This window comes from Elephantulus edwardii, unplaced genomic scaffold (genome assembly GCF_000299155.1).
Source record: "Elephantulus edwardii isolate Elephantulus edwardi_28Jun2011 unplaced genomic scaffold, EleEdw1.0 scaffold00015, whole genome shotgun sequence".
Classification (NCBI taxonomy): Eukaryota; Metazoa; Chordata; class Mammalia; order Macroscelidea; family Macroscelididae; genus Elephantulus; species Elephantulus edwardii.
In genome coordinates, this window is record NW_006399765.1 from 3,956,866 (window position 1) to 3,971,589 (window position 14,724).

Below are 14,724 nucleotides of genomic sequence, written 5' to 3' on the forward strand. Positions count from 1 at the left end.
CTGAAAGGTTGATAGGATGCAATTGGTAGGGATAGCTAGAGAACAGTTTAATGATGACATAGATTGGTGTTTCAGAAAGGTGAATAGTAATCAATAGGAAAGCTACTGCAATATTCCTAGGGAAAAATTTGAAGATTAGAGTATGAAGTGACAGCAGAGATAGAAGTCATAGTATATATTAGAGAAGATAAAATACACATAGATCCTTTAGTAACTAGACATCTGGTCAAATGAAGGGGGGGGAAAAAAGAAGGATTTTCTGTGACACTACTCTGGGCTTCTCTAGTGTTTTTCTCCACCTCTCTCCCTTTGAATTTTCTGATCAGAAGTGAAATTTTCCCCTCTTGTCAATTGACAAAGGACAAGTCAAGTTCACACTTTTTGAATTTTTAGAAGGACGTTAGCACGAAAAGAATGAGAAGACTATCATTTCATAAGTAGGCAATTTGAGGCCAATGAAGAAAAATCTTACTAATATAGGTGTTCAGAAAGTGAAAGGAGCCACATTTCTCATTCTCTGTGTCTCAACTCCTAAAGATGTAGTCCTCAGTCATAAATGAATGGCTTTAACCATCTTGTTTCAGTGGTATGAGCAGAATCTCTTAATTAAAATGTTCATTGGTTTATGGTGAGGGTCCAGTATTAAGTAGCTCTTGATCTTTCTTCCACCTTCTTTGAATTGGTTAATGCATGGGTATGGATTTTTTCTTTTTTGGGGGTATGGATTTTCAGGAGAAGACATTTACAGAACCTCAAGGTACAGTGACATAATTTTCTCTACAATCAACTAAATCTGTTTCAGTTCTACTGCTCTCAAATCAAGTTATGTTTTCTCTGAAGTGAGATCAAAATACATTCTAAGGATGCTATGAGTGCCTGGGTGTCACAAATGGTTAAGTACTTGATTATTAATGACATGATTGGCTGTTTGAAGACATCAAAGGTAGCTCAGAAGACTAACCTGGAGACATGCTTCTGTAGATCATGGCCTTGAAAAACGAAGGCTGCACAACAGAGTGGACTTTGAGGGAGGGATTGTATAACAATGAAAGAATTTTTCTTTTACTTTTCAAAGAGAAAAGCAAACTGGGGGGGGAGGGGAGGTTGGGCAGGAAGAAAAATGCAACAATAAATTAATGAATGGAAATCCAAAGTCTCTGTAAACTTTCATTAAAACGAATTAAAAAAATAAAGAAAAATATCATAAGAGACAAAGTGGGACCAAGCTTATAAGCCCTAGACCCTGGTATAAAAAGGCTGACAAATACAGTCAGAAATACACAGTCGGGAGAGGATGAACTTGATGAATGGGACTGTCTAAAGATTAAATCTCTGAATGCATCAAAACTTTTTACAACAGGGTGAAAAGAAAATCTATTGACTGGGGAAAAAATTTTGGCAATATCATCTCAGACAAAGGTCTCATAAGAAAATTTTTCAGAATCACTTCACCACAGAAGACATTCAGGTGGTCAACAAGCACATGAAGAAATGTTCAAGACCCCTAGCTCTAAGAGAGATGCAAATCAAAACAACTATGAGATATCATCTTACCCCAGTAGAATAGCAAAATTTAACAGAACAGCAAGCAACAAATGCTGATGAGGTTGTGGAGAAACTGGAACCCTTACTCACCATTGGCGGAAGTGTGAAATGGTCCAACCAATGTGGAAGGTGGTACGGTGCTTTCTCAAAAAGTTGCAAATAGAGATACTATTTGACCCAGCAATTCCACTACTGGTAATATACCCCAAAGAGGCCATAACTGACATCCAAGGAGATATATGCACGCCCATGTTTACTGTGGTCTTGTTCACAATAGCAACGAGTTGGAAACAACCTAAGTGTCCATCAACAAATGAATGGATAGAGAAATTATAGTATATTCAAGCAATGGAATACTATGCTGCATTGAAAAACAAGGAGCTCATTCAAATGGGTGACCTTGGAGGACATTATGCTGAGTGAAATATCTCAGTCACAAAAGGACAAATACTGCATAGTGCCACTGTTATAAAACAGGACTGACATCAGGGTTGGGGGTAGACTGAGAAAGATGGGTTAAATAATGTATACTGCATTGAAACAGATGAGGGAGAAAACTGTTTAAAAGGGATATGCGATTAGGAATTATTGTCATGTCGGGAGTCCAGAACAAAGGCTGCATAGTGGAGTGGACCTAGGGGAAGGGATTGTAAAACAATGAAAGAATTTTTTTTTTTTACTTTTCAAAGAGAAGAGTGTACTGGGGTGGAGGAGAGGGGTGGGCAGGGAGAAGAGTGCAACAATGAATGAATGGAAATCCAAAATCTGTAAATTTTCATTAAAATTAATAACAATAAACAACTTTTAAAAAGAGAAAAGTTTACAGAATCTTACAGGGCCTCCACAATAAAAATAAAACAACAAACACCTGATAACCTAATGATAAAACAGGTAAAACACATGGAAAAGTCTTTCACAGAGGAAGACATTCAGATGGCTAACAGACACATGAAGAAATGTTAAAACACAGAGATTTGTACGCTAATGTTCATAGTGGCATTATTCACCATGGCAAGAACATGGAAAAATCCCAAATGTCCAATCACAGTTGAATAAATTGAGAAATTGTGGCACATTCACATGATGGAATATTACACAGCATTTAGGAGCAATGATTTAGAAAATTACTCCATAACTTGGGAGGAACTCAAGAGCATTATGCTGAATGAACAGACTTAATCCCATAAGGACAAATGTTGTATAAGACCATTATTGTAGAAATAGAAAGATAACTAGTAAAACATGTATGAGGGTCCAAGGGGAAGAGGGGAGGAGGTGAGGATGGGCAGGGGGAGAATCGTAGGGTCTCACAATTCTATGGGTAGAGGAACAAGTGTGTACAGAAAATGGAGAAGATCCAGCGAGGATCTGGAAAGACAGGGCAATGATGATCATAGTTCAATGTTTATTCATTTTATAAATATAATGAATGGGAATGATTGCATGAAACACAATGCGAATGAAGGATAGTGGGAAACTCAGTGCGTCCAAACTTTGTAAGGAATCCAATACACATGATGTAGAGAGATAAGGTTAAGTAAGAGACAGAGGCGTGCATATTCAAGCTGTTGTGGTAGTAGTCGGAGCAGCTTTGGCTGCTGTAGTAGAAGCAGTGTTGGTTGTTGCTGCCTCTCCTGGTGCTGTTGTTTTTACCGTCAACCCAACAGGTTTACCGACTTCTGCTGTGCTCGTTACATAGATCTCAGTATTGTTCGCGCTGTCACACGCCAAACCTAAACCGCCGGGGATGACACAGCACATTTTGGTTTTTGGACAATGTAAAGTAGCAGTACTGTTTTCTACTTCTCCAATTCTGCATGTCTTCCTGCAGTTCCCTTTCTTGTTGTTACACTTTCTCACATACCAGCCCCCTGCGTGAAGGAATGACATCATAGTTCATTAGAGGAGAGATACTCATCGCAGACAGAACACAACAATCTCTGATTCTCAAGCAGCGTTTCTTTAAGTCCCTTACCAGTTAATTGATTTTATTTCCTAATCATATAAACCTGTTCTGTTGCAATGACTAAATGAGATTTTTGTCAACACATGAACACACACAAAATTTTAGATAGGTGCATGGGTCTTTAGTTCTTCAAGTCAGAATTCTGTATCTGAACTCTTACCAGGGGCCTATTTCCCATTATTTTAAATGGAAAACTACTGGATACATTATTAAAACACATCAACATAGAATATTTAGCCAGTTTCCTAAAAGACAGCTATTGTATTCTTTTTTTATAGTTCTTCTTTTTTTATTAATTGTAATGCAAGTTTACAGAGACTTAGGGTCTTCAGTCATTAATTGTTGCACCTTTCTCCCTGACGCCCCCCTCCATTCACTCTTCTCCTTGAAAAGTAAAAGAAAAACTCTTTCGTTGTTATGCAATCCCTTCCCCCCAAGTCCACTCCACTGTGCAGCCTTCACTCTGGACTTCACTCTTGACAGTAATACCCAATCATATCTCTTTCAAACAGTTCTCTCCCTTATCTGTTTCAATGCAGCTATCATATTCTTAAACACCTAAGCAGAGGCAAACAATTACCATTTACAAGTGTTAAATGCTGAAATCACTGCTTTGCTGCTTCACTATTATTAAAAATATGTATGACTTTTGTATTCTCTTGGAGGGATTTTTAAAATATATGTACACATTTCTGGAGTCCTACAAATTATATTTGGATTATAACTGTGGAGTTGTTTATGTGCTGTTTGGCTAATAATGTATCATATCATGAAAAACCAAATTTTAAAAGTGACCTCTATACAAATACATTTGTACTCTAAAGATAGTCACTAAATTATTTGTATCTATCTCTCTATCTATCTATCTACCTACCCATCTATCATCTATCTAGAGAGCTGTCGTGGCCTAGTGGGTAAAGTATTGCACTGCCACGCCAAAGGCAGCTGGTTGGAATCCACAGGCTGTTCTGAGGGAGAATTGTGGGTAGTCTCCTCCCATGTGATTTACAGGCTTTGGAAACTTGCTGGAGGGTCAGCTCTGAGTCGATTCTGACTCAAAGCCACGTACCATATGTGCCTATATGGGAACTCTGGTGGCTGGTGTAGGAATTACACTGCTAACTCAAAGCCTGTTCCTCTCGGAGTGGACATGGACAATCTCTTTCCTCGTGACTTACAACCTCAGAGAATCCATTGGAGGGTCAGCTATGAGCTGGTTCTGACTGTGAACTGGTTCCAACTCGATGGCAATGAAATGAGAGAGAAGTCTTTATAAGTGCACCCCGGTGTCACAGTGGTTAAAGCAGTCATTTCTTAACTAAACGGTTGGTAGATTGAACCCACCAGTTGCTCCGTGGGAGAAAGATGTGGTGATCACTACCTGGGAAGAGCTCGATGTGGGTGAAGAACCAAACGAGCATCCAACTTCTGTTGTTCCCACTACTTTATACTCTACCTCTTCCTCTCTTCAACCTCAAGGGCTCTTCAGAGTGGTCCTTGGCCTTACACTTCCTTCTCACCCCCTCACTCTACTATTCATTCCATCTTCACTGTCCTAAATATCTGCATGGGGATGAGCCCAGGCCTATGTGGATGAAAATCTCGGATCAAGTCTCCTTTTTATTCTGATCACCTCGGGCCCTGGTGTTTTTCAGATTCTTCCTCCCAGATGTCCTTTCGAAGTGCTCCATTTCAAATATCAACAGATCTTCGAGTAAAACGGATTAATATCACAAAATAACTCACAATTGTTTGTGTGTATATAGAAAACAACAGTGGCTCTCTCTCAGGGTCTTTTGATTTATTAAGTGGATACAGGCAAGTGCGTGGTATATGTTATCAATATACCAGAAGCAGGAGAAGAAAAGGCAGCTAAACTCACAGAAAGTCATAGAATTTCAAGGACACAGTAGGAGGTGCTTTTCTGAGATCCATTTCTTATTACCATTGTTGTGTTTGTTCAGCATCTTCCAGAGAACAGAAAGAAATCTTTCTAGCTACAGATGGTGATGTTTTATACAACTCTACCTATTAAAAAGTTCTACTGCAAGTTATTAGTTGCTTACATTGTGTCATAAGTTAAAGATGAGATTGAGTCCAGCATATAAACCAACAAGCTTAAAAATAGAAAACTCAGGTGAACAGATATTCTAAAGCAATAGAAGACTCAACAGAAAAAGGAACAGATTTGACATCACAAACATAAAAATTTCGTGCCTCCAAAATTTTTCAGAAGCAATTAGTGTATTAGGAGTTATTTGTAATAAGTACAAAACCGGTTATTTTTAAATTATTTTACCAAGAAAATGTAAAATAACTACAAAACCAATTCTCATTAATTTGTAAAAACAAGACATTCATCATAACTAGTTAATACACTGATAGGAATGATTTAGCTAGTAGTAAACATGTGCCAGGTTTTTATGATACCTAATCATTCTTTGAATGAACAGTGGAGCTTCTAAAATTTATCAATGCACTTAGAGAACTTTATAATGGTGCGACATCAAGACTGTACAATCATTTGTATAATAGCAACATTGGGGAAACATCCAAATTACACAAAGTGAGGAGTTCTCCAAGTTTATATTCTTACCAAACTGTGGCTGCATAATTATTGCAAATGGAGTTTTCAAGAAACATGAAAAGATATGTGAACATACAATTTTAAGTTCAAAAACCAGGTTAGAAACATCTATATTCCTCAGTCACAATTAGAACACATAAATAGTGAGGAATTGTGGCTCATTTTTATCTTTATATTGCCTGTTTGATTTGATAAATCTATAAAATGAATTAAAATGAAGGAAATGAAGTGTAAGTATGGCCCAGAGTTTACAGTCGTCCTAATTTTTTCTCCTATGTCTATCAGAATACTTTTCCCACCCCTGTCAATGAGACCATCCTACAGGTATTTAAGAATTGCTGTGCCAAACCTATTCACAACATCCAAGGATAAAAGTGATGGGAAAATGTACTTTCTAGAATCTAGAAAATTGGGAGAATGAGGTAGAGCTAGACCAGGATGCCTTATGAGAGGACATGGAGAAGTTTGGGACATCAAGACGGTTTTCCCTTGGAGGTGACTACAGGATTCAGTGCCCTGCCCCAATAATAGACCCCAATCACAGACTCTGTTCTTTTGTGAGAGCCTTGAGGACTCTTGGGAAAGAGGACGAGGGCAGACCTTAGCACTCCCCTTCTTGCAAAAATCCTCCCCAAGTCCCAGGGACAGCTTGATAAAAGATTTTGTGTACATGGCCTGATTCCTGGTCAATGTTTCTTCTTCCCTAAGGTTCTGATTACCTGAGATCAAATGAGCCAGGAGTATAAAGACTGCTAGGATGAGTAATAAGGACTTCATGGCTTCTGAAAGACAGTAGGCAGTGGGTTGTCTGGCGTCCAGAAATCTCTATTGGGGATGCCTCTTAACACAGGTCCTTATTGTCCTTGCTAGGTGGGGTTGGGCTCAGCCAGTAGCCTAGAAGGGCACAGGATACTGTGCCAACCCTAACTTCAGTCCATTGGTCAGCAGTTCCCATTGAGCCTTCACTGTTTAGGGCTCTGTCATAGTCATGCCTTAGGGGAAGGACAAAGATTTAGATGGGAAGGTGCTAGTCTTGTTGAAATCAGTGGTAATTAGGAGATGAAGGATTCTTTTTTTTTACACAGATATCATTCCTTTATTATTTAAAGATCGCAAGACAACATCTGGACTTTACAGCACAATTTATATGGTTTTTTGTTGTTTGTTGAGATGAAGGATTCTTAACGTGAGCCCTTGGGTGGGGTACCCCTACCTGCTTTTTCACAGCCTCTTGTGCTGCTCCTATCGGAGTGTTCACCTTTCTGCACTGTAATAGTCTGTTCATCCATCTGCCTCTTTCCCACGATGTGAAGGCTTTCTCAAAGCCAGCTAAATATTCTTTTCTGTGTACCAGTCCTGGACACAAAGACCTAAGCCACTGTTGGCTGAATGAGCAAGGTAATATCTGATTGATGATCTGAGAAAATTGTGAGTTGAATGAAAGCTTTAAAAAATGGTCTTTTTCTCACGCATTCATACACATTTTGTTTTCTCTTTGTTCTTTTCCCCTTCACCCACTCAATCCATGAAAAAGATGTTTTAAAGAAATAAAGCGCCCAAAGAGAGACTGTAGGAGGATGTATTTAATTTTCTATTTAAGCCCATCACTTAGAGATTCATAAAGTGCAGTGATGTCATTTAATACCATGTCTGTTAAAATGGTACAACAGCAAGTCACTACAGCACTTTTAGCTACAGCCAAAAGGAGGTGGAAACAACCAAAATGACCATCAGCAGATGAATGGGTAAACAAAACAGAGCACATCTATGTAATGACATGTTATTCAGTCATAAGGAAACATTAGGTTCATGGACATCACAAATTGGATGAATTTTGAAAACATTACCCTACTATAAGTCAGTAGTATAAAGATGAATACTGTGTGCTCTCACATGAATGAAAGGTGTAAATATATAGAAACCAAAGTGGTTACCAAGGGTGGAGAGGAGAAAGAGAAAAGGACAGCTTGCCTAGGGGACAGTGAATTTATGCTAACGGTGGTGGGATGATTTGGAAAAGGATCGAGAGAATGAGCGTACAAGTTTTAAGAATGTAGTAAAAAAATCACAGAATATAGGCATTGTTGAGATAGTTTGTTTTGCTATGTACATTTTTATCACAATAAAAAAGGTCCAGCAGATTTGTGAGAGCATATAATATCTTTCTAGACTTATTGAGCAGAACACTAAAATTGTGTGTGTGTGTGTGTGTGTGTGTGTGTGTGTGTGTGTGTACAGTTGCTGCTTTGAGCCATCAAGTCAGAACCAATCCATTGCTGACCTTCTAGTGGGTAGTCAGAGACTGTAAATCACACAGAAGGAGCTCTTCATCTTCTTCTGTGGTGCATCTGGTGGATTTGAACTGTATTCTTTTGTGTTGGCAGCACAATTCTTTACTACTAAGCCAACAGTGTGTGTGTGTGTGTGTGTGTATTTACTGATGATTCAGATTATTTTAAAAAGTTACACATATATGTCATTATTGTTAAATGCCCTCAAGTTGCAACTTACCCATAGCTGAATCTCCAGCTGCTTTTCAGAGGTGGTATAATTGCGTGGGAGATAGCCTATCTTTCTCCCATGGTGGATTTGAACTGCAGCCTCTCTTGTTGGTAGTGCAAGGCGGCGTAGTATATGCGTCATTATAATAACACTTATTTTCTCTAAATGGGACTGAATCTGAGGCAGGCAGTTAAAGATAGGTTTATTTGGGATAATTTTTTTTTTAGGGACACCATAGATTGTAACAAGAAGCTTTAAGATCCTAGAGGTTTTGTTTTTTATGTGAGGCAATTTATTTTTTCCTTTAACAACTTTGCTGAGACATAGCTAATGTACACAATATGGCTGTATTTAATGAAGTAATAAAAGAAAGTTCCTTTTCCTCCACATCCTTATATACGTGGATTGGTAGGGTGTTTGTTTTTGGTTTTGTTTTGTTTTAAAGTTAGCCATTCTAATGAGTGTACAGTGGTAACACATTGTGATTTTAGCATGCATCTTCCTGTCATTGTTTCTAGATAATGTGGAGTCAACTATGACTCATAGTGACAACAGATCAAACTCTTTCCGTATCCTGGACCATTCTCTTACTCTCTGCCATTCTCAAGTCCAATGTTGCAGTTGTATCAATCCATTTTGTTAGAGATTCTTTTTTTAATTTTATTTTTATTATTGTTTGTGTGTGTACCGTCAAATTGGATCTGACAGGTACAGGAGAAGACTGTCGCTCCTTCTCCAGCAGAGCATCTGGTGGATTTGAACCGCACACCTCTGGGACTGCAGTGCAGCTTCTTGCCACTAGGCCACCAGAGCTCCCTTGTTGGAGATTATTTTTTAAAAATTTCATTTTATATTGCTTTGTCTACAAACGTCACATACATTGTGTTTCACACTATTCTTTATTCACATTGTATTTCATACAATCATTCCCATGCATTATGTTTTGTAAAATTAATTACCATTGGACTATGCCCATCATTATCTTTCCAGGTCCCAGCCAGATCTGTCCCATTTCTTTTGCCCCCTCCCTCCATCCACCAAATTGTGTAATCCTGTGATTTCACCCCTACTCATTCTCACCTCTCTGCTCCCATCCCATCCTCTCATGGGTCCCCATACATGTTTTGCTAGCTATCTTTCTATGTTTACTATAATATTCTTACACAGTATGTGTTCTGATGAGACAGTTCATTCAGCAAAAACTCTCTAGTCTCTCCCAAGTTATGTAGTAATTTTTGAGATTGTTGCTCCCGAGTGCTGTCTACTATTCCATTGTGTGAATGCATCATAATTTCTCAATCCATTTGATTCTTGTTGGACATTTGGACTGTATCCACGTTCTTGCAATGGTAATTAATGCTTCTGTGAACATTGGTGTACAAATCTTCTTTTGTGTCTCAGTTCTAATTATCTTGAGGTACATTCCAAGCAGTGGAATATCTAGGTCATATGGAATTTCTATGTTTAGATTTTTGAGTAAACAACAAACTGCCTTCCAGAATGGTTGTACCATTTTACAATCCCACCAACAGTGTATGAGAGATCCCACCTCTCTACATCCTTTCCCTGCTTGCCGCCATGCTAAACTTTGCCACTGATACTGGGATGAAGTGTTAGTTCATTGTGGTTTTGATTTACATCTCTATTATTGCAAGTAATTTTGAGCATTTCTTCATGTGTTGGCCGTCCAAATGTCTTCCTCTGGGAAATATTTTGCCCATTTTGTAATTGGGTTATCAGTCTTTTTCTTGTGGATGCTGAGGAAATATTCTGTATCCTTTTGCTATGAGACCCTTGTCTGATATGATATTGCCAAATGTTTTCCCCCATTCAGTAGTAGGTTTTCTTCTCACTCCGTTGGAAAAAAGTTTTGGATGAACACAGGGAATTAATCTTCAGAAAATCTCATTCATCAAGTTTAATTTCTCTGGATTGTGCATTTCTGGCTGTTATTTGTCAGCCTTTTTATACCATAGTCTAGACCTATGCTTGATCCTAGTTTGTCTCTGATGAACTTTATTGTTTTGGGCTTTGCTCCCAGGTCTCTGATCCAACTTGAATTGATTTTTGTGTATGGTACGAAATGTAGATCCTGTTTCAGCTTTTTGCAGGTAGCAGTCCAGTTTGGCCGGCTCCATTTGTTGAGGATGTTGTCATTTCCCAATTTGGTAGATTTTATTTTCTTGTCCATTATCAGCTGACCATAGATAGACGGGTCCATTTCTGAGTTCTCAATTCTTTTCCATTGGTCTATGTGCCTGTCATTTACCAGTACCATGCTGTTTTGCTTACTACCACTGTGTTGGAGGTTTTGAGGTCAGGGTGTGCTATGCCTCCCACTTGATTTTTTTTTTCAGAAGTGATTTGTTTATTTGGGATCTCTTTCCTCTCCAAACAAACTTGACAGTTTGCCTTTTGATCTGTTGGAGATCTTTTCTCTTTCGATGACTCTCCACTTTGCCTAGCATGATTTCTTTTTCCAAGGACTAATGCCTGCCAACAACATGTCCAAAGTATGTGACACAAAATTTCACCCTTTTTGCCTTTAAGGAGCAACTGTTTGTTCTTTCTCCGAGACAGATTTATTTGTTCTTTTGGCAGCCCATGGGATATTTAACACTCTTCACAAATACCACAATTCATAGGCATAATTTTCTTCTTCCATCTTCTTTGTTCATTGTCTTACTTTTACAATGCCTGTGAAGCATCTGAAGATACCCTGGCTTGGGTAAGGTGCACCTTTAATCTTTAAATAGATGTTTGTGCTCTTCAGCATTTGAATGAGATCTTGGACAACAGATTTTCTCAGTGCACATTTGTTTTGATCTCTTGGCTGCTGCTACTGTGGATGCTGATCGTGCAGCCAAACAAAATGAAATCATTGACAGTTTCAATCTTTCCCCGTCTGTTATGATGTTGCCTATTTCTCCAGTTGGAAAAAGGTTTTGTTTTCTTGATGTTGAGGCGTAATAAATGTTGAGAGCTGTAATCTTTGATTTTCTTTAGTAAATCCTTTAAGTTGGAAGCAGGAGAGGCATCCACTTCCAAAATGGCTTGCTTCTGGAAACTCTATGAACAGTGCTCAGGTCTTTCGTTCATAGGGTCCCTATGAGTCTTCTACTACTCGATGGCATTTAACAACAACAACAACAAGAGAGCTACATTGGCCTAATGGACAGAAAGTTATACTGCCAAGCCCAAGGTAGGCGATTTTAATCTGCGGCCCTCAGGCCTGATTTAAATTGTTTTTTGTCAAACATTCTTCTAATTGGTATAGTCCTGGTCTGTCCATTTGCTGTACAGAGGTAACTCATGGTTGCTGTGATGCTAAACACTGTGACACTGATGTGCCAAATGTGATAATGGTTACCCATGGTGGACAGTGTTTGGCAGAGCTTCCCAATTAAATCAAGCTTGGAAGCAGGAGTGGCATCCATTTCTGAAATGGCTTGCCTCCGGAAACTCTATGAACAGTGCTCAGGTCTTTCATTCATAGGGTCGATATGAGTTGTCTACTACTCGATGGCACTTAACAACAACAACAACAAATGCGGTAAGACTTTTTCATTTTACAAAAGGTTGTGTCATTTCTATAACGTAGGTTGTGGATGACTCTTCATCTTATTCTGATGCCACATTCTTTTTCATTTAATCCAGTTTCTCAGAAGATTATTTGCTCAGTGTACATATGTAATAAGTTTTAGTGAAAGGATATAATCTTTTTTTGGGGGGGTATAAAAATTTATTACACATACAGAATTTTACTAATGAATACAGACAGGCTGGGGTACAACGAACTGCATAGCGGACAGCTAGCTCTTTGGAAAGTGTACAGGTTTGGGTGCCTTGGAGCCTCATACCACATTGATTTTTCAGGCAGATTAGGAGGGCACATGCCAAAAACCATGGGGAAGCAGGTCAACAGTGACTGCTCTGCCTGCCTGCACTGCCTTCCCCATCTGAGCTGGAGCTTCAAAGGATGCCACACTCAGAAGCGAGCAGCTGAAAGAAAAGCGCTTCCTAAGTGTTCCGGGCTGGTCTCAGAAGTCACTGCAACACCATTTTAAGCAACATGTTTAATTGAATGATTTCCATAAACTGTACATGAAGTTTCTAACCATCACCATTTCAGTGAAGTACAAAACATTAAGTTACAGGCTTGTGGGAACAGAAGGTGCACCAAGGTGGCAACTTCCTATCCTGGTTGCTTGTAGGGTGGGCAGTGGGGAAGGTCTTTTGTTTTTTAAAACCGAGTCCCTCATTTCAATATACAAAAAAAAATTACTCTGATTTGATATTAAAACAAAATGGACTAAAAAGCAAATACTACTCGGGAGAAAGAATGAGTCCTTCAAAGCAGGAGGGGAGGGAGGCAGTTGGAGGAAGATTCTGTGACTGTGGCCCCAAGGGATCACTCACGCTGTTCCATTTTTACTTTTGGTGGTCTCAGGAAAGTTCGATTTTTCTTCTCTTTCTTGCCTTTTGTGTTTGCTTGGAAATTTCGCCAGCTATCCACATGAGCATCTCGACTTTCCTCAAAGTTTTTCTGCCACTCCCTCTCTCGTTTGACTTTTTCTTGGGCTTCAATCTCTTCTTCCCTTTGTCGCTTCCTTTCATGCATCTCTTTGGCTTCTCTTTCTTTTAATTTCCAGTTCTGCAAAGAGCTTCATGGTCTGTGTACTGCCTGTTTGCACAGTTCCGGATCATCTTCTTCCACGTTTGTAGCTTTCCCTTCCTTCTGTGATTGCTTTTTCGCTCTTTTACAGTGTGTTCCACATATTCTTTTCCTGCCTGAATTACATCCAGGGCCCTCTTCTTTGGTTCCTGATCCAGTAGCAACTTGGAAGCTTTGTCCACAGTTTCAAAGGCCTTTTGTGCTCGGTCAGCATCATCCTGATTTTTGTCAGGATGCACCAAGATAGATAACGGCCGAAATCTCTGTTTTATTTCCTCATCTGTCATGTCAGGATCTAGCTGAAGAACCTCAACGGGGTTCAAGTTGAAGTAGGAGGAACCAGGACGGGTCAGTCACTCAATCTGATTGTTGGATGTTAAAACCGAATCTCTCTTTTCTATTTACGTCACAGTTTAGGAGGCTAGAAGTCCAAATTCAGGGCACCAGCTCTAGGGGAAGATTTTTCTGTCAGCTCTGAGGAAAGGTCTTTGTCTCTTCCGCTTCTGTTTTCTGGTTCTTTGGAGATCTCCATGTGGCTTGGCATCAATCTTCCCAACACTTCCATTTGCTCAATCTGCCCATTTTATATCTTATAAAAGACTAACTCAAAACACCCCCTACACTAACTTCCTCGTTAATATTACAAAAACAATCCATTCCCAAATGGGATTATAATCGCAGGCAAAGAGGTTAGGGTTAATAAACTATTTTTGAAGGACACAATTCAGTCTGTAACAGTCTATCCTTTGGCCCCTCAGAATTCATCTCTGTTACATGCAAAACATTCACCCCATCACATCATCCCCAAAGTCTTAAAATCAACTCCAAGTTTAAAACCTCATCTTCTGAATCCTCTAAATCAAATATGGGGGAGACTTTAGGGATATTCCATCCTGGGGCAAAACTCCTCTTCATCTGTGAACCTGTGAAATCTCACTGTAGAAGGTCATAAACGCATCCTCTGTGCCGCCTCCGCCGCCCGAAGCCCCGCTCTCCCCAGAATCCGCCATTTCTCCAAGCCAGCCGCCGCCTCACGTGGTTCGTCCAGGTCAGACCGAAAGGATATAATCTTGATGCACACCTTTCCTGGTTTAAAATCATGCAGTATGCCTTCCTTCTCTTTGAATGATTATTGGTTTATATACAAGTTTTGCATGAGCACAATTAAATGTTCTGAAATTCCCCTTCTTCTCAATGTTGTTGTTGTTGTTATGTGCTGTCGAGTCGTTTGTGACTCATAGCTACCCTATGTACAACAGCCCTAAACCCTGCTCTATCCTGTGCTAATCACACACACCCATGCCGATTACCCAGTCACTGAATCAATCCATCTCATAGAGGGTCTTCCCCTCCTGCACCGTTCCTCCACCCTCCCAAGCATGATGTCCCTCTCCAAGGACCCGTCACTCCTTGCAACATGCCCAAAGTATGTCAGAAGAAGTCCCAGAA

At 39.5% G+C, this 14,724-nt stretch overlaps 1 pseudogene; it reads right to left on the minus strand.

Annotated features, from left to right (window-relative positions):
• Positions 1 to 13,011: 13,011 nt before the first annotated feature.
• Positions 13,012 to 14,297, minus strand: LOC102844952 (annotated as a pseudogene).
• Between the last annotated feature and the right edge of the window lie 427 nt (positions 14,298 to 14,724).